The sequence below is a fragment of the Bubalus bubalis genome, chromosome 22, assembly GCF_019923935.1.
Source record: "Bubalus bubalis isolate 160015118507 breed Murrah chromosome 22, NDDB_SH_1, whole genome shotgun sequence".
NCBI classification, from domain to species: Eukaryota; Metazoa; Chordata; class Mammalia; order Artiodactyla; family Bovidae; genus Bubalus; species Bubalus bubalis.
The window spans coordinates 53,354,776-53,381,089 of NC_059178.1; the positions used below are offsets into that span (position 1 = coordinate 53,354,776).

Genomic DNA, 26,314 nt, shown 5'->3' on the forward strand with positions numbered 1-26,314 from the left:
TCAATTCTTCATCTTCTTAGAGACAATATGCAGAAGTAACCCAGTGCCCCAGCTCATGCACAGGTGAGATCCTTAATGTGACTTCCCAGTAGCCCAACACTCCTGCCTCTGCTCTATGCTGATGCCATTATTCTCCAACAAAGCTCCTGAACACGTAAATTTCCATCTGAGTCAGAGTCCAAGAAAATCTGACTATAAAAGTTGGTGCCAGGTGTGGTTTGAGCAACAGACTCTAACATGACATTTCAGAACAGAATCACACTCTGGTGACTGACGGTGACAGCCATGTCCTGGTGGTAGGTGGGTACTGACAGACCTCTGCACACAGTAGTTGTATAATGGTTAATATGTTCACCAGTAGTAAACTGAGATGGCAAACGTGTGTAAGAAGATGCACAGGGTGGAGAAAGTTATCAGGCATCTGGGAAGTCAGAGGAGTAAAGAGTAATTCAGAAGATGGTGGACTTGAGTAACTGTTGCTGGGAGTAATAGATGTCTTGAGAAAGCCTGAGGTTAGCAACTAAGGTTCATGGTGAAAGTCAGAAATGATGGCAGCATTTGAAAACAGAAAAGGCTGATCCCAGGACTTCATCATAGGAGTAGCATAATTGAAGAAAATTTTGGATTCTCAGCTCTGGAAGGTTTCTGTACCAAGGTCAGAATCCCAAATGAGGACTGGCAGCATGGGTTAAAAGCCAGGGCATCTGCGTTGAGGCATTCAAAAAACACAAATTTCCAGATGCCCTTGAACCCTTTAGTCCTGCCACATTGACCACTGCTTGAACACAAGATGGACTCTGCCTTGCAGGTAAATAGGTGGCAATGTAGGGACAAACACAGGTGAAAAATAAGACTTCATTCTGCCCGCTAAAATAGGAAAGTTTCCTCTACTTCCTTTTCTTAGAGCATTGACTTTAAGGAGTCTTGTAAATTCTTTCTCTATCTCTTTGAAATGTATGTAAATCTTCTTAAAAACTAAATAAGCCTCTTGTCAGCTTTACAACCCAGTAATGTCTTTTTTAAGAACCCCCAGAACCATCTCTTTGAAATGTAATCTTCAAGGAATATACCTCCCTTATCTCCCAGTTTCTGTAAAAGAGAAGGAATCTAACTTCAGAGGCCCCCACTCCAAGCTGCAAAACTACCTCTAGTTTCAAAGATATAAGGAGCTTCTTTGTCCCTTTGGATAAAGTCAACCAGCAAACCCAGATGATGGTTCCAATTACCAGGTGAATCTGAGATGAACTGTGTGTGACAAATGGTCTGTCATGTCCTCTGACTTGATCTAGTTATAGTTTATCTTAGTAACATGTGTAATGGTTTATATTTGCTTGGCTCTATAAAAGGGTGTGATTTCCCATCTTGGCAATTTCTTAATGGATTTCCTCTGATGCACATTACATTCTGTTACAATGCTTACTCGGTAATAAAATTGTTTCTTTCCCCTCTATCTTTGCAGAGAGGTTTGCTGGGCTGGAAGGAAATTTTGGTTTTCACTGTATTTCTTCAGCAACTCTATCCTCAGTTAAGTCCCTTCTCTCTCCTAGACACCAGATCAATAACCAACAAAGGGACTGTGGGATCTGCTAAGACAGGGCCACCTACCAGAAGAGCTGCAGGACATGGTTAAGACAAACCATAGGAACTTGTGTGTGCCTGGAGTAAATCTTAGAATGGTGGATCAATAGGAGAAGAATTGACAGCCAGATAAGGGAATGTTTCAATATGGGAGCATTCTCAAGGGATGGAATTTAGCTCCATAGAAGAGGTCTCAGGAGACATTTTTAATAGTGACAATTGGAGGCTTAGAAAAAGTGACAGCTCATATTAAATGGAGTTAAAATGGTAGAACTGCAGTAGCAAACTCTGCAGGATGCAATCAAAAGGCTTGTTGAAGAAAGCTTGCTGAACTGGCTCTGCTCAATGAGACCCAAATACCTACCAAATGACTCTGTGATGGGAAGGACCTGCCTGATGCTCCCCATATCCAGGCAGTAAGGATGTTTATCTCAGTTTATCAGAGTAACGAGGAATATACGATATCTTACCAGCATCACTAAGTACTGGTGCCTGTCTTCTTAAAGTAGGGATGATGGTAGAAGAGGCTGTTACAGAACTAAGCTCCCTGATAGCAATGGGAATAATAACAGTACTAAGCTCCCTGATAGCAATGGGAATAATAGGATTTCAAAGTAGGTGGACAGATCAACCTCCACAAGTGGGACTATTATAATGAGCAGACAAAAATGATGTGACAGCCACCTGAGTTGCAGGAGTATTTGAACCGTTAACAGCAGATGACTTTTCCAGATACATGGGCATCAGAAAAGGATACTCTCAGTTTATACAATGACAACTATTAACGCAAGGATGCTGTGGAGGCTGTGGTTGACCACTTCTGTGAGAAGCCACAATCTCTTGCCTAGTTGTTAGACATGAGCCAGTTTTCAAGTCTGGAGCCCCTTTTCTGAAGGAGAGGCGGAGTCTCAAGCAGGATGGCCCCTGAAATACCATGGTTAAGTCTGTGTGCTCAGTCATGCCCAACTCGGCAACCCCATGGACTGCAGCCCGCCAACGCTCCTCTGTCCATGGGATTTCCCAGGCAAGAATACTGGAGCAGATTGACATTTCCTCCTCCAGGGGATCTTCCTGACCCAGGGATTTAACCTGCATCTCCTGCATTGGCAGGTGACAGATTTGTTACTACTGAGCCATCTGGGAAGCCCCTTATGTTATGTGTATAAGGTAATAATCCCTCCAGTTCATCCCTAGAAGACCTTCGGCCACTTACTCAGGTAACCACATATTCCTAAAAGGAAAAGCTCATACACTGTGAGGTCAATTGGGCAGAGGACCTGCATTGTCACTGAGACTTGGGAACACAAAGCATCATCAAGTCCCTTTATGAGACAGTAGAAGGAATATGTGGGCCAGGTAATAAATGGACACCGAGCCTAAGTCCAACTCATATTGTGTCCACTGGGACAATGCACTCTGCTAGTGGACTGGATATATTAGGACTTAGCTTGGTTTGCTGCGTTATCTTCTCATAGTGGGAAAGACCAGGTGGAAGCTTTCAAAACCACTCCCACCCTCTTCTGCCAAGAAGCCAAACATTAGATTGCATCCTGGGTCTAGGTTAGGGATCTACACCAACCTTTAGGACCTAAGGCTTACTGAAGTGATGCACTCCATTATTCCTCCATTTAATGCACTGATGTACACCAGAAGTTGGCAAAGTTTTCCTCTAAAGGAACAGATTAGTAAATACTTCAGTCTCTGCCATAACCATTCAACTCTGCCTTTGTAACCCAAAGCAGCCAAAGACAATACCTGAACAAATGAGTGTGACTGTGCTCCAATAAAACTTTATTTACAAAAATATACAAAAGCCAGAATTGGGCACAGGTTGTGGTTTGGTGACCTGAAACCGGACAGTATTTTTTTTTAAATAACTCATTTATTGAGAATAATAATGGGTTTTAACAATAGAAATAAAATAACTCATTTACCATTTGCCAGGTATGATCAGATTCTTCCACTTATCATGTATTCCTTACTACAGACATAATTAAGTTCACTATTATCCCCATTTTAAAAATACAGCCCTTTTTACTTTGTATAAAATACAAAAAAAGAAAATCTAGATCTTCAATAAGCAACCAAACCAATAGGAAAACAGACAAATGCTACACCCATGACACTCACAAAAGACAAAATTTCAATAGCCACTAAACATATAAAAAGACACCCAATGAGATACCATTTCATAGGTATGAATGTCATAAGAATAATAGATTATACTCTGCTCAAAATATGCTCCCCTCCTGCTAACAGAGGAGCATATTTATTCCATTGATGCTGGGCTTGGTATGTGACACGAACTGATATGTGGCTTAATGAGTCTCTCCCTGACGTCAGGCTTAGCCATGGGAAGCTGGGACAAAGAGGGACACGCTAAGGGACAATGTCTCACGCTAAGGGACAATGATGTATGATCAGATCCTTGGCTTTAGGAGTGGCCACGTGACTTGCTGTGGAAAATGACAAGTAAACAGAAGTGCTGCGTGTCACTTCCAGCAGGAGCTCTGGGAGACAGCTCTCTGCCAGGACCCCCTCTTCCCTCTGCCTTGAGAGCTGAGGACATGTCTTCAGCCAGACTGAGGGGAATAAAGCAGCTGCTAAGGAACGACGGGCTTACAACACGGGGGGCATGGAGAAAGTGGGTTTCTTAGCATTTGCGTTGATTGTATAGATCAGTTATGGCCTCTTAGGCGGGATTTGAAGGTGTCAGGCTCCTTGCTGGGGGGGGTGGGGGGGGGTCTCACCTTGGAAGGCTTGCTCACTTCGCCTTCATTTCCTAATGTGCAGCTACTGACATTATTTTTAGAGATAAGTTTGCCTTGAAGATGAAATGAGTTAATACCTGGAGCATCCCCAGAGAGCTTCCCATGTGGCTCAGCAGTAAAGCGTCTCCCTGCCAATGCAGGAGACTGGGGTTTGATCCCTGGTTTGGTTCCTGGAGAAGGAAACGGCAACCCACTCAAGTATTCTTGCCTGGAAAATCCCATGGACAGAGGAGCCTGGCGGGGTCACAAAGTACCGGACACTACTTAGAGACTCAACAACAACAAGAAGCATACCTAAAATAGTGGTGAGCACTTGCAGGGTCAATTCTATTTCCATGGTTCATTTTACTTCAGGAAGTCAGCACTGGTTATGCTAAAAAGCTGACCTGGTGGGGGGTGACAGAATCAGCAGCTACTCATAAAATTTGTCACCCTTCTTTATTCTTGAACCTTCCCCAACTATTATTTTGTGTCAGGATATTTGTTTTGAGCATGAGATCCCTCAGGAACAGACTCCAGCTTGGCAGACGGCCCCTCAGAAAGCAGAGGAAGGGAGTATGTGAAGAGCCAGGAGACTGGGAAGAGATTCCTTACAAAGTAGTATGTGTGTTCAAAAGAGGAAAAAGAAAAAAAAATAGTAGGGGTGGGGGGTGAGAGGAGACAGGATTTTCCTGAAGGAAAGGATAAAAGAAATCTGAAAGTCACAGCAACTTTATCTAATCTTTGAATTTCTGTGTATAAAAGAGTCATTCTCTCTGACACCCAGGGAAGTTTGGTATTGTAATCACTGTGATATTTACATATGAAAAGCATCTAGGTAATTATATTCTGACTGTTCCACCTTCATGAAAAAAATAATCAAAACAAGAAAAGGGTCAGAAAGAACATACAACATTCATAAGAAATTCAAAGGAGTTCAGGCTCCAGAGTAGTGGGAGATGCTGCTGCTAAATCTGAAGTGTCTTGTAGGTCCTAACCCCACGGTCAGGACTTGAAGGGATCTTTCCCATTCAGGTTAGTGCCAGCAGCACGTCTGGCACATCTAATGTGGGCCCAGCTCTGCTGGTCTCTGGAGGTAGGAAACAGAGAAAGCGTGAATGCTGGCTGCCTTGAGAAACCCCAGCTCCTCTGAGGCACACAGGACACAAAACACTTAAAGACATCTAACTATAAAGGGCTTCCCTGGTCGCTCAGATGGTAAAGAATCTGCCTGAAATGTGGGAAACCTGGGTTTGATCCCTAGTTTGGGACGATCCCCTGGAGAAGGAAATGGCAACCCACTCCAGTATTCTTGCCTGGAGAATCCCCATGGACAGAGGAGCCTGGCAGGCTACACAATCCATGGGGTTGCAAAGTCAGACACGACTGAGAAACTAAGCACAGCAAGTACAGGTATATAGGCCAATAGTGGTACAGAAATACACCAAGAAGGAAATAAGTCTACCTTCTTGAGGCAGGAAAAAAAGAGTTCCAGAAAAGAGTAAAGCCTCATTATTATAAATTCAGAAACAAAGTGAAACATTAAAGGTTACTGAGTTGGCCAACATCAGCAATAGAATGTGAACTATAGACTTATTTTTTGTTATACAGAAGCCGGAAATGTTTTCCAACTCTTTTATGGTTTTGCTCATTCTAGGGCCATATCTCTCCAAAATGTAAATTTAAAATATTTTCATTTTTAAAATAGCATCAAATCTGAATTTTCATTAGGATAGAGAATTATTGTATCAATGCAAAGATTAAATTTAAATTTAATCAAATTTAAACCTGGGGAAGTTCAAATTAAATTATCAGGATTAAATAGCTAATATGGAAAGCATATGGTAAAGAATACTTGGGAACTCGTATTACTGAAATCTCGGTATCAGTCAGAAAAATGCCTTTCTCTAAAACATTATCTCCTTCTATCTGGCAAAACTAATACAATTATGTAAAGTTTAAAAATAAAATAAAATTTAAAAAAAAACTAGAAAAAAAAGAATTAATTTCCTTTAGATATCTGGGACAAATTTAAAATATTTTTGAATTTATGAAGTTATTTGGTAATAATGCTCACTACCTTGGAAGTGCTTAGGATTTGGCCATTTGGTCTTTTCCTGGCATCTAACTGAACCCATTCCTGGCATCTAACAGAGTCCACAGGACGTATATATTGTATAGAACGAAAACTTATTAAAAGTAATTGGCAATTAGAGAAGTTAAGAAGTCCCAAGATCTGCAGTCAGCAATCTGGAGACCCGGGGGTGTTTATGTTTTAGTTCTAGGCCAAGTTCAAAGGCCTGAGAAGCAAGAAACCCCACAATACAAGCTCCAGTATGAAAGCCAGCAGATTTCAGACCCTAGAGGAGCAGATGTTTCCCTTTGCATCCAAAGGCTGTGAAAAACAACAAGTCTCCCAGCTCCAGACAATCAGGCAGAAAGATTCTCTTCCTCAGGGAGGCACACTCACATTGGGAAGAGCAACCTGCCCTACTCAGTCTATTGATTCAGATGGTAAACTCATCCAGAAACTTCACAGACAAACCAATCTGAAACAATACAAGAAAATAAGATGGTCTCTCCTCAAGACTTTTAAAGATGATTAAAGTAAAATGCATTAGAAGAGTACTTTTTATTAATACAGGCCTAGAAAAATATGTCTGCAATTATTTTTAAGTTTTAAAATTCTGGTTCTTCACATCTTAAAAATATAACACAAGCAAAATCTACATTGAGATGCTTCTTTTTCCTAATATGAGCTGTAAAACATTGTCCAGTTAATTTCCATTGCTCAGTCATGTCCAACTCTTTGCGACCCCATGGACGGCAGCACACCAGGCTTCCCTGTCCATCACCAACTCATGGAGCTTATGCAAACTCATGTCCATCGAGTCAGTGATGCCATCCAAACATCTCATCCTCTCTCTTTCCCTTCGCTTACCACCTTCAATCTTTCCCAGCACCAGGGTATTTTCCAAAGACAGTTCTTTGCACCACATGGCTAAAGCATTGGAGTTTGAGTTTCCAATGAGTATTCAGGAGAGATTTCTTTTAGGATTGACTGGTTGGATCTCCTTGCTGGCCAAGGGACTCTCAAGAGTCTTCTCCAATACCACAGTTCAAAAGCATCAATTCTTCACTGCTCAGCTTTCTTTATAGTCCAACTCTCACATCCATACATGACCACTGAAGAAACCACAGCCTTGACTAGGTGGGTTTTGTTGGTAAAGTAATGTTTCTGCTTTCTAATATGCTGTCTAGGTTGGCCATAACTTTTCTTCCAAGGAGCAAGTGGCTTTTAATTTCATGGCTGCAATCACAATCTGCAGTGATTTGGGAGCACCCCAAAAATAAAGTCTGTCACTGTTTCCACTGTTTCCCCATCTATTTGCCATGAAGTGATGGGACTGGATGCTATGATCTTAGTTTTCTGAATGCTGAGTTTAAGCCAACATTTTCACTCTCCACTTTCACTTTCATCAAGAGGCTCTTTAGTTCTGCTTCACTTTCTGCCATAAGGGTGGTGTCATCTGCATATCTGACATTATTGATATTTCTCTTAGCAATCTTGATTCCAGCTTGTGCTTCATCGAGCCCAGGATTTCGCATGATGCACTCTGCATAGAAGTTAAATAAGCAGGGTGACGATATACAGCCTTGACATACTCCTTTCCCAATTTGGAACCAGTCTGTTGTTCCATGTCCAGTTCTAACTGTTGTTTCTTGACCTGCATACAGCTTTCTCAGGAGGTAGGTCAGGTGGTCTGGTATTCCCTTCACTTTAAAAATTTTCCACAGTTTGTTGTGATCCACACAAAGGCTTTGGCATAGTCAATAAAGCAGAAGTAGATGATTTTCTGGAACCCTCTCACTTTTTCAATGATCCAACAGATGTTGGCAATTTGATCTCTGGTTCCTCTGCCTTTTCTAAATCCAGCTTGAACATCTGGAAGTTCACGATTCATGTACTATTGAAGCCTGGTTTAGAGAATTTTGAGCATTACTTTGCTAGCATGACAGATGAGTGCAACTGTGTGGTAGTTTGAACATTCTTTGGCATTTCCTTTCTTTGGGATTGGAATGAAACTGACCTTTTCCAGTCCTGTGGCCACTGCTGAGTTTTCCAGATTTGCTGGCATATTGAGTGCAGCACTTTCACAGCATCATCTTTTAGGATTTGAAATGGCTCAACTGGAATTCCATCACCTCCACTAGCTTTCTTGGTAGTGATGCTTCTTAAGGCCCACTTGACTTCACATTCCAGGATGTCTGGCTCTAAGTGAGTGATCACATCATCATGATTATCTGGGTCATAAAGATCTTTTTTGTATAGTTCTGTGTATTCTTGCCATCTCTTCTTAATATCTTCTGTTTCTGTTAGATCCATGCCATTTCTGTCCTTTATTGAGCCCATTTTTGCATGAAATGTTCCCTTGGTAGCTCTGATTTTCTTGAAGAGATCTCTAGTTTTTCCCATTCTATTGTTTTCCTCTATTTCTTTGCATTGATCACTGAGGGAAGGCTTTCTCATCTCTCCTTGCTATTCTTTGGAACTCTGCATTCAAATGGGTATATCTTTCCATTTCTCCTTTGCCTTTCACTTCTCTTTTCTCAGCTATTATTAAGGCCTCCTCAGACAATCATTTTGCCTTTTTGCATTTCTTTTTCTTGGGGATGGTCTTGATCACTGCCTCCTATACAATGTCATGAACCTCTATCTCTTGTTCATCAGGCACTCTGTTGATCAGATCTAATCCCTTGAATCTATTTGTCACTTCCACTGTATAATCCTAAGGGATTTGATTTAGGTCATATCTGAATGGCCTAGTGGTTTTCCCTACTGTCTTCAATTTAAGTCTGAATTCGGCAATAAGGAGTTCATGATCTGAGCCAAAGTAAGCTCAAAGTCTTGTTTTTGCTGACTGTATAGAGCTTCTCCATCTTTGTCTGCAAAGAATATTATCAATCCGATTTCAGTACAGACCATCTGGTGATGTCCATGTGTAGAGTCTTCTCTTGTTTTATTGGAATAGAGTGTTTGCTATGGCCAGTGCGTTGTCTTGGAAAACCCTGTTAGCCTTTCCCCTGCTTCATTTTTGTACTCCAAGGCCATATTTGCCTGTTACTCCAGGTATCGCTTGATTTCCTACTTTTGCATTCAAGTCCCCTATAATGAAAAAGACATCTTTGGGGGGTGTAAAACATTGACAGTTGTTTTAATTATTCACCCTACCAGGTATATTTCTGTTTACTTGACCCTGTAGTATCCTTGAATTTGAATATTCCATCTTTTATTCTCCAGGCCACAAACAACATTCCACGTGGGATATGATAATGCAGAGAACTTCTAAACTTCTTTCACTTAGAAAAACATATATGTTCTCTCCGCTCTCTCTCATAAACACACTCTTCAACCTTAAACAAGAGTTCAAACTGAAGCCTACTTTAATATAGTAGAGAGAAGGAACTTGGAAAAGTATGAGACAGAAATTTCAAACTAGACTGGAAACAAGCAAAAATTACTGGAATATTCTGGAATTTGCCCTAAAATGATATTGCTAGGTAGGTAGAATAGGAAAAAGGAGTCCAAAATGGCAGTGGCTAAAAGACAAAGAAAGGAAAATGTTGGGGGGCCGGCGTGAGGCACTCCGCCCATGGCAAAGGTCATGAGGAAGGAGGCTCGACATATGCAAAGGCAGGATCGAGCCTCAGGAGTCCCCCTGGAAATCCTCAAGCATCTACCCCCATAACCAGAGCCTGCCTACTTTACTACTTTGCGCTCTCCCCTACACCTCTGACTTTACGGGGGGCTGTCCCCCACCACCTCTTTCGGAGAAGGAGTTAACTTAGAGCTCCAGTTAATAATAATTCCTGGGCGTGATAGGAGTGTTTCAACCTACAAACTCCTCTGAAGGTTCTCTAGCCTGCCTGACAGGCTTGTCCGGCCACATGTGATTGCTCACAGCCTCCCAACTGTGAGAGGCACGAGATGCTTTAAACCTTCTAAAAACAGGTTCCTTAGAAAAGTTAGAAAACCATAAGTATAATGGGCTGATTAGAAATTGTATTGTGAAGGGTTTTTCATTTGTTGAGCCAATGCTTGTTGCTAAGTCTCCATATCCCCTGCCCTTACACACATTAATGAATATATAGAAGAAATAAGTATTAACCTTTGATATTAATCACGTTAAACCGTAGGCTAAGTAAATTCTTTCCTTAACTAAAACCCACTACACCCTCTCCCTATAGGAATGTAACTTTATTTGGGTGGCATCTGTTTTAAGAATAATCACCCCTGGAGAAATAAGTGTTCTGGTTGACTGACCGCTGTCACAAGGAGAGGGTCATAAATTGTCAGCAGGCCCCCTGGCCAGAAGATGATGTAACATCCCTAAGACCTCTGTATACATTTGTATGAAGCACCTGACTTTGATAAAAGTCAGGACTGCTGACCCCACGTGACTTTTGCATAACATCTCAGTGTATAAAAGTAGACCATGGAAAATAAAGAATTGGGATCAGTTCCTCGAAGGACTGGTCTCCCCATGTCTCTCTCTCACTCTGGCTGAGTCTCCATCTGGAGCGCAGAACCCACCATGCTTACTAATTATGCCTGGGCTTCTAAGATCCGACCAGGGAGGCCTCCATGTCTCCTCTCCTTCGGGAGAACGGAAGGACGCCTGTGGCCTTCGTAAGTGGTGCAAACTTCTTGTCTTGAAGTTTTATTGGTCTCCCGCGTAAACCAAGCTACTCAGCCTCTTTTCTCCACTGAATTTTCCTACTGAGCTATCCTCATTCTATTACTCTTTATATCCTTAATTAACGTTTAATTAAGCAGTTGTTTCCTGACCCTCGCCTACGCCGTCTCTCCTTCGAATACCCTGGATCAGCTGGGGCTGGACCCCGGCAAGAAAAGCCTGCGAAAATGGAACAAAAGAAAATCTGAGGACGAGAATGAGAAACTCAGGTGAAACAAACAGCCTTCCTGGCTAGCCCAATTTGCATAGGGCAGGCTTAGGGAGAGAAGAAAAAAACATATATAAAGAGGGGCCAAAATTGAGCCCCTCTCTTCTTTTGGTCAGCCCATCCTCATACCTTGAGGATTTATTTTCCTTTGCTTGCCAAATAAAACTGAGCTGTAACTGAGGTGTAACGCTGGTCTGCTGTTTCAAATCTTTGCTGTGGTGAGACAGAACCAAGGAAATTACACACTCCCTGGACAATATCAAGTGATGAGAAGAAGATGAACCCCTGGAATACATTATTTGAAAAAATTATTTGAAACAAAAAAAAAATACATATATATATATGATCATACCTCCAATTAATTGTGATTTTCAACAAATATAAAACTCATAAAGATAATTTTTTTTAAGTTTTAATCAGTCTATTATTTTCACCTCCATTAAATGGCTAAAAATAATGGGAATCTGAATATTATATGATCTGTTCTTTTCCTAATGCAATTTTTGGATCAATTTGAAGAGATTAAATTTTAGGGATGTAGATGAAGTATAATGCCCCCTCACACTGTTTACTACACTATTTTAGTAATATATACCTACAGTGTAAAACAATACAGAAATATGAAATGTTAACTTTTATCTGTGTGATAATTTACTTAAACCCTTCAATTGAATATTTCTCTTTTTATCATGAACAATTTTTTATTAAGACCACTCAGTTTACATTCTTTTAAAAATATCCCAGAAACCACTATGAGGAGCAAGTACTAGGGAATAAATACCAAAGCATAACCGTATATAATGCTCTGATGTGTATGTTAAACAACTTTTCTCTCGTTAAATCTATCATTTCTCCAATTTAGGCTAAAGGTTATAGCAAAATATGACATTTGTCATGAGTGGCTCATAAAGTGGGAGTGGCTATGCTTCTGAATTATGTTCACCTCACCTTCCAGGCACATTACCTTAATACCTAGATATCCTAGTTTGGGGGCCTCCCAGGTGGCACAGCAGTAAAGAATCCATCTAGCAATGCAGGAGACTCAGGTTCGATCCCTGGGTCGGGAAGATCTCCTGGAGTAGAAAATGGCCACCCACTCCAGTATTCTTGCCTGAAAAATTCCATGGACAGAAGAAACTGGTGGGTGGGCTATAGTCCATGGGGTCATAAAGAGTCGGACATGACTGAGCAACACACATCCTAGTTTTGTTTCCTAAGAGTTCCAAGCAGATGATTCCAATTTTACAAAAGAAACAGACATGGAAACGTTGTCCTTGTAACTAGTCGTGTCATGACTAGAACTTTGACTTATACAAAGGCTCAGTGGGTTATGGGAAAAAACACTACATTATATGGGGCTTCCCTGGTAGCTCAGACAGTAAAGAATCTGCCTGCAATGTAGGAGACAGGGTTCGATTCCTGGGTCAGGAAGATCCCTGGAGAAGGGAATGACTAACCACTCCAGTATTCTTACCTGGAGAATTCTATGGACAGAGGAACCTAGTGGACTTCAGTACATGCAGCCACAAAGACTCAGACACTACTGAGCAACCAACACTTTCACTTGTTTCTTTTCATGTGTTAATTAAAATAGAGAAAAAAAATAAAGTTAGCTTTTCCCAGGTGTAAGTGCATATTTAAAGTTTTACATTACAAATTAACTATACTTCAATAAAAGAATGGTCAAAAAATTTTACAGTAAGCAAATATACCTCAAATGAAGATTTACCCATATTTCTAGAAAATGCTGAACATAATTTATGAATGAACTTTATATCTGACCTTATTTTTTCAGTAAATGCAGTTGTGAAAATTGAGTTACAGATTCTTCCTTTTTAACAATTATCCCCTTACCATGTACCTCTTTCTAAGATCAGTCTAGACAATTTGGCACACTGAGGCAGCAATGTTCAGAAGGATAACCTCCCCCATTCTTACCTTTAATCTGAAGTTTTAATATCAAAATAAGGTCTTAAAATGATCCTTTCACAAATACAAAACTGACTGATGTTGTAATAATATTAGTTCTTTGTCAAAGGTTATATTCTTCTGTTCTCTTCTGCAGTCACCACCCATCAGCCCCTCCTTTAAAGATCAGCTTTTTTCTCCCAACATCTACATGCCACTCGTTGGTTGTCCAGGTAGGTTTAGAGAACCAAGCTCCACAGTGGTATCACATGCCTGAACACCTGAGCTGGTCCTCATGTTCTCTACACATCTAAGAGGATCTTGGAGAGTCAATGATGGAACTCCTCACCACAGTCATGTCTCTTTTGCTCCAGGTCTCGTAGCCCCTGTTATGGTGGTTGCAACACTTTGTCAGGGAAGAGATGCTCATGTCAAGATGAACATCAAACAGTGGACAGAAACATCCATTTGAGGGGGGAGAGGGCGGGCGGGGAGGTTTATAACCATAACACAGGAAAGACTTCAGTTGCTGCACTTCTACTGGCAGAGCCCGATCTCGCTTCCCAAGAGAGATCCAAGGTGGCATTCAAGGATGTGTCTATCTTGCAAATACTCTTCCAGATGGTCTTCAAGGTGGCCCTCCAGTCAGTGGTCTGAGCCTGCTCCTGGCACCTGAAAGCGGTGGTCAAAGGGAGGAGGAACAGGGCCAGCTGTGCAACGTGGGGTGGCACAGGGCCCCAGGGTCCCCAGAGCCCCACAGAGCCCACAAAGCACCCCAGGCAGCAGCACAGGCCTCCCACATGGCTTTCACATCAACTCTTTATCATCCTCTAAAGATAAATATGTGAGTTATCTAACCAGCTTTCCAGAGCACAGCACGACGATTTCCACCTAAGTTGTCAGGACAACCTTTTGAACAGAGGCATGGATCCTGCTACTAGGAGCTTTACCCAAAGCCAAAATCTCCCCTGTACAACACACAGCCATTTTCTAAAGACACATTCACATCACGTCCAAGCTCTTTTATCCTTAGAACAAATTCCCAATAATAATCACTAAACCTGTGCTCAATTTCTTTAACACACTTTTCCTGGTTATTTCAGGTAACCTTTATAAGGTATCAAATATTACTACTGAGATTATTTTAGGTTAATTTGTCTTCTCTAAATATGACTTTGTTTACAATAAAATCACCACGTTCATTCTTTATATGAATGACTTTGTAAATACTCTCTCATATGAGGTATCTTCCTCTTTTCCAAGGCCAGTTTGAAGAAGAAACCATACCTTATATCTAGGGATTATGAGGTATCTTATTCTCAACACTGGATTAGGAACTAAGGCTCTCTAAAAATGCCACTGATATAGTCCTACCAGCAATTTTCTATTATTGCCCTCTATTATTTAACCAGTAAAACAAACCACTTTAAAAACAAAGAAACTGAAAAAGACATTGAGTAAACAAGATTCACAAAAGATTTCTATTACTTTTTTTGGATGCATCAAATATGTAAATAAAAGACTCCCTTTGTCAAGTATTTTGACATAGAATCAGATTTTTTAATATATTTTAAAAGTCTAATATATATATAATTATAGTATTTGTTGTGTTTTCCCTGAAATGCCAATTTTTAACAATTTTAGAAATTCATACACCATTGCAAATTTTAGTGAAATTAAAATATTTTAGAGTAGCAACCTAATAAGTCAAGCTAATAACATCAATTCTAGAGAATAATCTGATTGCCAAAGTAAATACACCTGCATTTAATAACTTTCTAAACCTGTTGCTATATATACTCTAGAGAAATCCTCAAAAGGTTCATAAGGAGATACTTTGGGCCTGTTGACTGCAGTTTTGTATGCAGTATCAGAAGGACTGAGGCAACTACTCACCCATCTCTGGGGGGAAAGGCTAAGCAAAAGGACACGTGAGCAGGGTTTGGGATGCCATGGAAGAGTTAGACAATGGACTAGATGAAGCCAGCCATATGACTAGATCATATGATTTTAATATAAACATGATTGGAACAAGTGAGAAACAAAATGAGACCTATACCACAATAACATATTTTAATTACAAATACATGCCCATCAACATTTACATAAGGAAAACTTATACACATAAAGACTAAAGAAGCATGAACTATATACATATATATATATATATATATATATATATATACACACACACACACTATGCACACACATACACACACACACATATATATATTTGGATGTGACAACACAAATTGCAAAAAAATACTGAATTTACTAAGCACTGTTAGTGATACCATGGTTGTATTTCTCAAATTACATTTATATACTATATTATTGAGCAAATGAATAATATATATTGTTGGGTGTGAGCATTTTCATTGGGAAAGATGGGAGATATAAATGTAGAAGGGAAAATGGTGAGAAAGAATTTAGCATTGAATTTTAATTACTGGTATTAACATGAACTCATATTTTCTAAAATATGTGTATATTTTAGTGTTGTCCACAGAAATAGCCCAGGAGCAACAAGACCTTAATGGCAATTAACAAACCCAGATCTTGGTGCCTATGCCCACTTCTCAACAAAATAAACCGTGGCTCCTTGGAGTAATTTCTCCAGGACAGAGAAGGTACTGATGAATAAGTACTTGATGAATAAGTAACTTGTTGAACCAGAAAACACTTAAAGAGATGACAGGGTCATATCAAAATCACCTAGAAGCCACCTGAATGGATTCCACATTCCAAATTTAGGTCAACTTGAACATTAAGAAGAAAAATCATAGCAAGGGATGTTGACACATTGAATCTTAAAAAATGAATGGATCAAAAGAGGAGGGGGGTATCTGAAACAGAATATATATATATATATATATATATACCACTTTTCTGTACATCTGAAACTAACACAATATTTTACATCAACTATACTTTAAAAAAAAATGATGAAAAACTCTTCTTTACAGATGAATGCTAGGAAAACAGTTAGAAAATAATTACTTTGCAACTACCAAGAGACAGACTAAGAAGATGATAGACCAAAGAGGACATGCTAACAACTGCTAATCTAAATTCTTCATTTTATTCACCTTTCAACATTTCTATAGCTTTGCAAATTTTACAAATAAATGTAACAAATTTTAAAAACAGACACCCAGAATGCTACCATGTTTCTCAAGGACTCATGCAAAATAAGGATACAGATGAAACACTATATAATTGTTTGCCATGGGACAGGAGAAACAGGAATATGGAAACAGGGAAAATAGATCATATTTCACTGTCATTTGAAATGATACTAACACCTGAAGATGCCATTTTTCCAGGGGGAGAACAGAAACAAAAATAAAGAAAAAGATGGAATCATATTCCAAGATTAATCAAGCCCCTAAAATAATTTGTTTTAATTTAACTCTTTCTTCTTTAACCTTTCATCTAATCTAAGCCTTGTTTATAAATTCGGTACACAAAATATCACAGAATAATATTTTCTTTTGTGGGTACCAACAGTATAATACATATTTACTCAGAAACATAATTGCATAGTGAATGTCCCTTGCATTTTTATTACTTTTAACACAGAACCTCAACAGGGGAGTGTGAACTGGAATCATCTGGAAAAAAAAAAAAAAAAGGGACTTATCTATTGGTATCTTTATATTAAAAAATTCATTTACACAGAGAGAAAGATTTTGAAATCTTGCTATTTTCTCCAAACTTTTGAATTTTTCACTTCCTTCCAGAATAAATATAATAGTTTAATGTAATAACCACATGGATATTTGCATATGAAAAGCATCTACTTAATCATAGCTTGACTGCCAAACTTGCCCCAAATAGGAGGATGAAAACATCAAAACAAAATAATACCAGATCATCAAAGCAAGAAGCAGAGCAGCAGGAAGTCCAGACATCAATAACAAGATAAGTTCCAGTAAGATATAATATGCTAGCATTTCTTAAGTCTTTATCAATTTGAACCACACTATTTTTTTTCATGCAAAACATAAGAATAAAAACCTTTCAATACAAACTGTCATTATATGTAAATTGGTTATAAGAAAAGAGTCTTCTGGAATCTATACTGCGGAACCGCAACAACTGGATTTCTTCAAGTTAAAGGATCATAACACTTGAGAAATACTTTAAGAGACAATGAAAAGTGGACTGGGGTAGTAGTGGCGACCACCCAGTAAACTGCCAGGGCCGGCACTCGCTTTATCCATAACCCTCGCTTCATCTGTACTTGCTCAAAGTTCCCAGAGGCTCAAAAAGAGTCAGGCTTTGCACTGGAAAGGCTTCCCTGGTAGCTCAGACGGTAAAGAATCTACCTGCAATGGTTTGATCCCTAGTCAGGAAGATGCCCTGGAGAAGGGAATGGCAACCCACTTCAGTATACCCTAACCGAAACTGAGAGTCTGCGGCTCTCCGAGTTTGAATACTTCAATAAGCTGAACCATTACCCAAGATTGTTCCACATTTGTAAGTCATGTTATACTTCAGAAATCCCTTGAAGCTCCATGAAGACCAGGAACCCATTACACACGCCCTTTATGTATTCAAAACTATGCATTATTTTCCTTAAAGACTGCACCAAAATTGTACCAGCTTTTTGAACCTGCTCAACATTCAGAAAACTAAGATCATGACATCTGGTCCCATTGCTTCATGGGAGGGAAACAGATGGGGAAACAGTGGAAACACTGGCAGACTTTATTTTGGGGGGCTCCAAAATCACTGTAGATGGTGACTGCAGCCATGAAATTAAAAGACGCTTACTCCTTGGAAAGAAAGTTATGACCAACCTGCAGAGCATATTCAAAAGCAGAGACATTACTTTGCCAACAAAGGTCCTCTAGTCAAGGCTATGGTTTTTTCAGTGGTCATGTATGGATGTGAGAGTTGGACTGTGAAGAAAGCTGAGCGCCGAAGAATTGATGCTTTTGAACTGTGGTGTTGGAGAAGACTCTTGAGTCCCTTGGACTACAAGGAAATCCAACCAGTCCATTCTAAAGGAGATCAGTCCTGGGTGTTCTTTGGAAGGACTTATGCTAATGCTGAAACTCCATTAATTTGGCCACCTGATGCGAAGAGTTGACTCATTGGAAAAGACTCTAATGCTGGGAGAGATTGGGGGCAGGAGGAGAAGGGGACGATAGAGGATGAGATGAGATGGCTGGATGGCATCACGGATTCGATGGACATGAGTTTGAGTGAACTCCGGGAGTTAGTTATGGACAGGGAGGCCTGGAGTGCTGTAATTCATGGGGTCTCAAAGAGGCCGACGTGACTACGCTCATTCAGTGGAGCGGTCCTAACCTCTTCCAGGTGCTGCTACCTTACTGGAATGGATTTTTGATCAAATAAACTCTTAAAAGTTTGAATATGCTTCCGTTTATATTTTAAAAGTTCTATCACCAGAAAAACAAGCCAAAGGGACCCCAAGGGCCCCCAGGAACCCCGAGCAATTAGGCGGAGTTACCTGCGGAACTGGTGCCTCCTCGTGGCTTGCGGAGGTCGTGGGAACTTCCCCTCCCTTCGGATTCCTGTCCTCGTTTAGCAGCTTTGTGTCGGGAGCATTCACACTTCTACAAAAGTCTGAACTTTTTCTGAAAACTGGGGCTTGAAACTGGCTGGAGTTGGCTTAGGTCTAACTTAGAAACCGGACTAGTTCCAGGTCGGACCTGGTCCAATTTAGAAAGTAGTCCGGGTTCTGGTTCTGACGGGGTCTGGGTTAGACTGGTTCCGGCCTCAGACCAGGTCTGACTAAAAGTGGGCTGGGCCCGCGTGAGACCTCAGGGGACTAAAATTTGATTTTAAGCCTGAACAGTAGGTGACTACCAAAGATGATCTTGGATCACAGTGGTCACAGCGGAGACCTTGTAACCGAGAAAACTCATAACGGTGTCCATTTAGGAGCAGCCCCTCAGGAAAAGGGATAGTTCAAGCATTTCTGTGAAGGGTAGAGGGAAGGTTAGTTTTCCTTCCCTGCATTTCTGGGGCCCAAGAGAGTGGCTGGGACATCTCATTCACTCTGCAGACTGCATCCCGGGCAAACTGGCGAAGCCCACGAAAGGTAAGAAGTCTCACCAAGGCCTGCCCTCCTTAACCTCTGTCTGGGTGACTAATTGAGAGAAGAAGGTAAATTTTTATGTTGTTCCTTCCTTTCCAAATTCAGATTGTCTGGCAAAAGGCATTTCTAAGAATTAGATCTTTGAATTGTGATTTATGGATTTCCATTTGGGTACCCATTGGTTGTCTTCTTTCTCTCTCAGAAACAGTTGTTACCTTCTGGTCGAACTTGTTTTGTGTCCTGAGAACTTGGCTTTAGCAACTGTCAGATTGGGGGCCCCCTGAATATGGCTGGAAAGAAGTATGGTTTATACCCCGTTTGCAGCTAGAATCCTACCAACTTTCATCAGCTCTCGGGAATCGTCTGAGTTTTTCTTTCTTTCAGTAATTTGTAAAAGCATTTCTGAATCTTGGGAGGGTGGAATCTTTTCACCCTCTTTGGGACCCTTCCTGTGTCCATGGAGTTGTTTAATATTGCTAGGAATATTTCCTGTTTCTCCTGGCTGACACTTGACAAGATTTTATTTATTTATTTATTTATTTATTTATTTATTTATTTATTTATCGTAGTGCTGACATCAGAAGTTGGCAAACTTACAAGCTGATATTCAACAGCCTGATAGGATTTTTTTTTTTTTTTTTTTTTTTTGCGTTCTCCCCTGAGCTAAAATAAAACTAGGCACCCAGAGAGAAAGAAAAACTTTCTGAAGGCAAATATATCTAAATCTAGAACATAGGAATTAGGAATCTTCCCAGCTTAGACTTCTAGCATAGTTGAAGATTTTCTCCCTGATGTAAAGAAGCAAACTGAAGAGTAAGTAGCTAAATGGCAGATCAGCCTAGGTAGCTTTCAGGTTGCAACTCAATTCCTTGAGAAATTAAAAAATAATAATAATAATAACTGCACTGTTCTTGCATGCATGGGTGCTGTCACTTCAGTTGTGTTGGACACATTCCAATCCAATGGATTATAGCCAGCCAGGCTGCTCTGTCCATGGAATTCTCCAGGCAAGAATACTGGAGAGGATTGCCATGTCCTCCAGGAGATCTTTCCTTGACCCAGGGATTGAACTGTAGTCTGTTACATCTCCTGCACTGGCAGGCAAGTCCTTTACCACTAGCGCCACCTGCACTCTTCTTAGACATGGAAGCAACCTAGATGTTCATCATCAGATGAATGGATAAGAAAGTTGTGGTACATATACACAATGGAGTATTACTCAGCCATTAAAAAGAATACATTTGTATCAGTTCTAATGAGGTGGATGAAACTGGAGCCTATTATACAGAGTGAAGTAAGCCAGAAAGAAAAACACCAATACAGTATACTAACGCATATATATGAAATTTAGAAAGATGGTAACAATAACCCTGTATACGAGACAGCAAAAGAGACACTGATGTATAGAACAGTCTTTTGGACTCTGTGGGAGAGGGAGAGGGTGGGATGATTTAGGAGAATGGCATTGAAATATGTGTAATATCATATATGAAACGAGTTGCCAGTCCAGGTTCGATGCATGATACTGGATGCTTGGGGCTGGTGCACTGGGATGACCCAGAGGGATGGTATGGGGAGGGAGGAGGGAGGAGGGTTCAGGATGGGGAACACATGTATACCTGTGGCAGATTCATTTTGATATATGGCAAAACCAATACAATATTGTAAAGTTAAATAAAATAAAATTTAAAAAAAAAAGAATCAAGTTTTTACAGGAACAGAAATGCAGCTTTAGAAACAGTTCAAAGCCCTTCTTTTTTTAACCAATCCCCAACCCTGTCATCTTAAAAAGCTTGTAGGTACTATTAAAATTCTGAATTTAGGTAACAAAGGTCCTTGGGGGAACTCACATTCCGTCCCAGTGCTTTTGAGATGTAAATGTTTTACCCAAATTTCTTTAGGAACTGAGAGCCATCCGTTATCAGAAGAAAAAGAGAAAAAGGAAAAGCTATTTGAAAACTATGTGAATGGAAAATATTAAAAAGCTCCACAAATATTGTAAAACATTAAAGGCATCTAAGCAGTTATATGCAAGTTATGCCATCTGCCAGAACACAATCTATATTCCACTGCTCTTTTATAAACTAGTCAGCTTTGCATTATTGTGTCCATCTTATGGCTAAAATTTTTAAATGAAAGCTGTAAGATCTCTGCTTTCTGTCTGTACGTTTCTGATGTCTATGCATGTATATTATGGATGTATGATATTATGTGTGTCTTAAAAGTTCAATCTAAGATTCACTGTGAGAAGTTCTGCAAGGTTGATTTTTATAAAGCCTTATATGGTCAATCAGTACTCTTGCTGCACTTATATAAATAATTAGGCCAAGTTTAATGAGATTCAATTTGGTCTTCAAACAAATTAGTCTTACTGTGATCATATTTGATTAAAATGAGGGTGATTAGACTGAGGAAAAAAAAACTATGTTTCAATAGAAAATTGTAAAAACTACCTGTGGATGCCAGATTCTAGTCCATTCTAGTCTGTTCATTGTCTTTGAGGTTTTGTTATGTATCCACAAATTGAACTGGATCCTGAATTCTACTCTACTCAGATATCTGGCTAAAACTCCTGGCTTGAGATACAGGTGCAATTCATATGGCAGATAATTATGGATGAAGTTAATTTTGTGGTAACTCTCAAAGTAGAGTACGGGTGGTTTTACCAATGGATGGAAGGTAACAAAGCCCAAATGAAAACCCTAGACAAACAGGCATTCTGTGAGTCTGAAAAAAAAAAAACAAGTGATGGTGACAATGGTATAGGGAGCAAGGAAGGAGAGAGAAGCTCCCGAAGTGAGTTTCAGTTCAGTTCATTTGCTCAGTTGTGTCCAACCCTTTGCAATTCCATGGACTGCAGCACGCCAGTCTTCCCTGTCCATCATCAACTCCCAGAACTTACTCAAACTTATGTCCATCGAGTTGGTGATGCCATCCAACGATTTCATCCTCTGTTGTCCCCTTCCCCTCCCACCTTCAATCTTTCCCAGCATCAGAGTCTTTTCCAGTGCGTCAGTTCTTCCAATCAGGTGGCCAAAGTATTGGAGCTTCAGCTTCAGCATCAGTCCTTCCAATGAATATTCAGGACTGATTTCCTTTAGGATTGACTGGTTGGAACTACTTGCAGTCCAAAGGACTATCAAGAGTCTTCTCCAACACCACAGTTCAAAAGCATCAATTCTTCAGTGCTCAGCTTCCTTCACAGTCCAACTCTCACATCCATACATGACTACTGGAAAAAAAATAGCTTTGACTAGACAGACCTTTGTTGGCAAAGTAATATCTCTGCTTTTTAATATGCTGTCTAGGTTGGTCATAACTTTTCTTCCAAGGAGCAAGCGTCTTTTAATTTCACAGTTGCAGTCGCCATCTGCAGTGGTTTTGGAGCCCCCAAAAATAAAGTCTGTCAGTGTTTCCACTGTTTCCCCATCTATTTGCCATGAAGTGATGGGGCCGGATGCATGATCTTCGTTTTCTGAATGTCAAGTTTTAAGCCAACTTTTTCACTCTCCTCTTTCACTGAAGCACAAGCTGGAATCAAGATTGCCGGAAGAAATATCAGTAACCTCAGATACGCAGATGACACCACCCTTATGGCAGAAAGCAAAGAACTAAAGAGCCTCTTGATGAAAGTGAAAGTGAGTTTGGGACAAAATAACTCACTGAGACTGAAGAAAAGCCAAGCATAAGTTAGAAAAGACCTTTACATTTGGGGACTAAGAACCCAACCATGAAATTTAAAGGAGAGATTTCTATGGAGAGGTATAGGTGGAAATTAAATTGCTTAAACAGTAAAGAAAGGTGTGAGTCATGTTGTCAGGCATTTTGGTAGTGAAAAGGAAATAAAACAATTATCCCAGCCATGATGTATTTAATCTCAATAAAGTCTATTGCAATACTTTTCCAAATCTGTTTCCTATACCCAAGACTCTTCTCATTTGAATCTATCCTAAACACCTCATCTTAGGACTATTTCCAATATGAATATCAAATAGTAACTTCCTTTTTCAAACATATTGACAACTTCATTGTGTGGTTTAAATTATACAAATTCTTCACACTCAGCTTTATGGTCCTTCAACATATAACATAAATAGTATGATTTCCCATTTATTCTCTGCTGCTCCCCAACACATATTCTGTGCTACACCGGAGTTGTAATATATGTTATTCTGCAAATAACCCCGAACTTTCAAGTTACTATTCATTCCTGGTCTTTCTTCCCCTTAGTTTTGAGTAAGACTTCCACATCCATGTTCTACATTCTTATGTATGCTTCCACTCTTTCCCAAGTGGTGCATTCTTTATCTAACCTTTCCTGATTGCTGCAGACTATGTTCCCCCCAAATTCATATGTTGAAGCCCTAATCTCTGGTGTATTTGGAGGTAATAGGGTCTTTGCTTGCATGCGTGCTAGGTCACTTCAGTTGTATCTGACTCTTTGCGAACCTATGGACCATAGCCCTCCAGGCTCCTCTGTCTGTGAGATTCTCCAGGCAAGAATACTGGAGTGGGTTGTCGTACCCTCCTCCAGGGGATCTTCCCAACCCAGGGATTGAATCCACATCTCTTACATCTCCTGCATTGGCAGGCAGATTCTTTACTGCTAGTGCCTTCTGGGAAGCCCCTAATAGGGTCTTTAGGAGGTTATTAAGGTTAAATGTGATCATAAAGACAGGGTCCCTATCCAAACTTATCCATGCTGGGCTTATAAGTAAAGGAAGAGAGAGAGATTTCTGCAAGCACTCAGAGAAAAAGCCATGTGAGTTCAAAGAGGAGGCCTGCAAAAAAGAAGAACTCTCATCAGAAAGCCAATTCCACATAAACTTCATCTTGGATTTTCAGCCCCCAAAATTGTGAGAAAATGCATTTCTGTTGTTTAAGCCACCTATTCTATGGTATTTTGTTTTGGCAACCTGACTTGACTAATACATTGATCCAAAATGAGATATCACTTGCATCCCTTCCAGCACCATATATAGAATTCATTTTTGCCTAACTCTAGAGCACTATATCTATTTTTATAGCTATCTTGTCACAGATATTAGGATAAAATTTTTGGATGAGAAGAAATACACTTAGTTTTGTAAACCCCATGTATTCTACATCCTGCACATTCACTAGAATAATTAATATACTGAATTATAATTATAAAAATTCTATAATTCTAACAAAGCCAGATTTTACTAACAGAATTACCTGTCTGTATGTACGAATTGACTAAGTAGTCACCTCTCTGAGAATTTAAGACTGAATTTGCAACCCTAATTTTCTGAAAATACTATAATATCTTTGCACTGCATTATTGTACAAATATATTTGAAAATCTGTATAGCTATTAAAAACAAACAGCAAACTAAAGTATATGTAGTTGTGTGAAACTGGAGAAGTCACTTTCACCCTGGACCACATCTTACAGACCTAAAAATGAAAGTAGATAGAATATGACTCCCAGTGCTCCCAATTATTATCACCTATGGGTCTGTGGATTTGAGGTGAATAAACAAGTACCAACCAATTCATGATGTTTTCATTGTAGCAATGTCTTCAAGCTTTGACCTTATCAATAGAGTCCTGAGGGCATTTTAATTTGCTACTGTGTTGACTGTGGGGAGAAATTATTTGCAACACTGTGAGATTTAAGGAGAACAAGAAGTAAAAAAAGTATCTTCAAATTACACTCATCATGGTCCTAGTATTTGCCAGTGCTTTGCTTTGGATGCTTTCCTACACTCTTGTATCTTTACAAAAATTCTCTCACATTGCTATGAGGACTTCATTTGGAAAGGAGACAGATTAAGTTCAAAAGTATTGGAATTAAATTTCTCAAGATTTTATATATATAATAATTATACCAATACAGTATACTAACACATATATATGGAATTTAGAAAGATGGTAACAATAACCCTGTATACGAGACAGCAAAAGAGACACTGATATATAGAACAGTCTTTTGGACTCTGTGGGAGAGGGAGAGAGTGGGAAGATTTGGGAGAATGACATTGAAACATGTATAATATCATGTATGAAACAAGTCGCCAGTCCAGGTTCGATGCACGATACTGGATGCTTGGGGCTGGTGCACTGGGATGACCCAGAGGGATGGTATGGGGAGGGAGGAGGGAGCAGGGTTCAGGATGGGGAACACATGTATACCTGTGGTGGATTCATTTCAATATTTGGCAAAACCAATACAATATTGTAAAATTAAAAAATAAAATTAAAATATATATATATATATAATTATTGTTGTTGTTCAGTCACTAAGTTGTGTCCAACTCTTTGCAACCTCATGAGCTGCAGCATGCCAGGCTTCCCTTTCCTTCCCTATCTCCCTGAGGTTGCTCAAACTCCTGTCAGTGATCCTATCTAACCATCTCATCCTCTGTTGTCCCCTTCTCCTCCTGCCCTCAATCTTTCCCAGCATCAGGGTCTTTTCCAATGAGTCAGCTCTTTGCATCAGGTGGCCAAAATATTGGAGATTCAGCTTCAGCATCAGTCCTTCCAGTGAATATTCAGGATTTATTTCCTTTAGGATTGACTGGTTTGATCTCCATGCTGTCCAAGGGACTCTCGAGAGTTATGTCCAGCATCACAATTTGAAAGCATCAGGTCTTTGATACTCAGCCTTCTTTATGTTCCAACTCTCACATCCATACTTGACTCCTAGAAAAACCATAGCTTTGACTAGATGGACCTATGTTGGCAAAGTGATGTCTCTGCTCCATGTATACAATATACAAAGTATAATTTAAAGTCAATATAATTATTATACATTGTATGTTTATTATACAACATATTATAATGATATGAATACATGTTTAGACATTAGTACATCATATATAACATCAATATATTTTATATAGTTGTAATAATATATAATTTATGATGTAGCATATATATAGTTAGAGATAGGATCAGCACACTAAAGCTTGTGCTGTTTCCAACATTCTATGCTAACAGCTTTAAAATCACATTTTTTTAATTTTAAAATTATAAAGAAATTAGAGAAAAGATGATTGTTAGAAAGCACAAG

The 26,314-nt window shown here is 39.7% G+C and overlaps 1 protein-coding gene across 2 annotated transcripts in view; it reads right to left on the minus strand.

Annotated features, from left to right (window-relative positions):
• LOC102401271 (T-complex protein 1 subunit eta-like) overlaps positions 1 to 18,909 on the minus strand; it is a 42,230-nt gene extending 23,321 nt beyond the window's left edge. For both annotated transcript variants that reach the window (XM_044934438.2, XM_044934437.2), the window contains exon 1: positions 18,685 to 18,909. The gene's annotated coding sequence lies outside the window, so the exon portion shown is untranslated. The remainder of the gene's footprint in view (positions 1 to 18,684) is intronic.
• Positions 18,910 to 26,314: the final 7,405 nt, after the last annotated feature.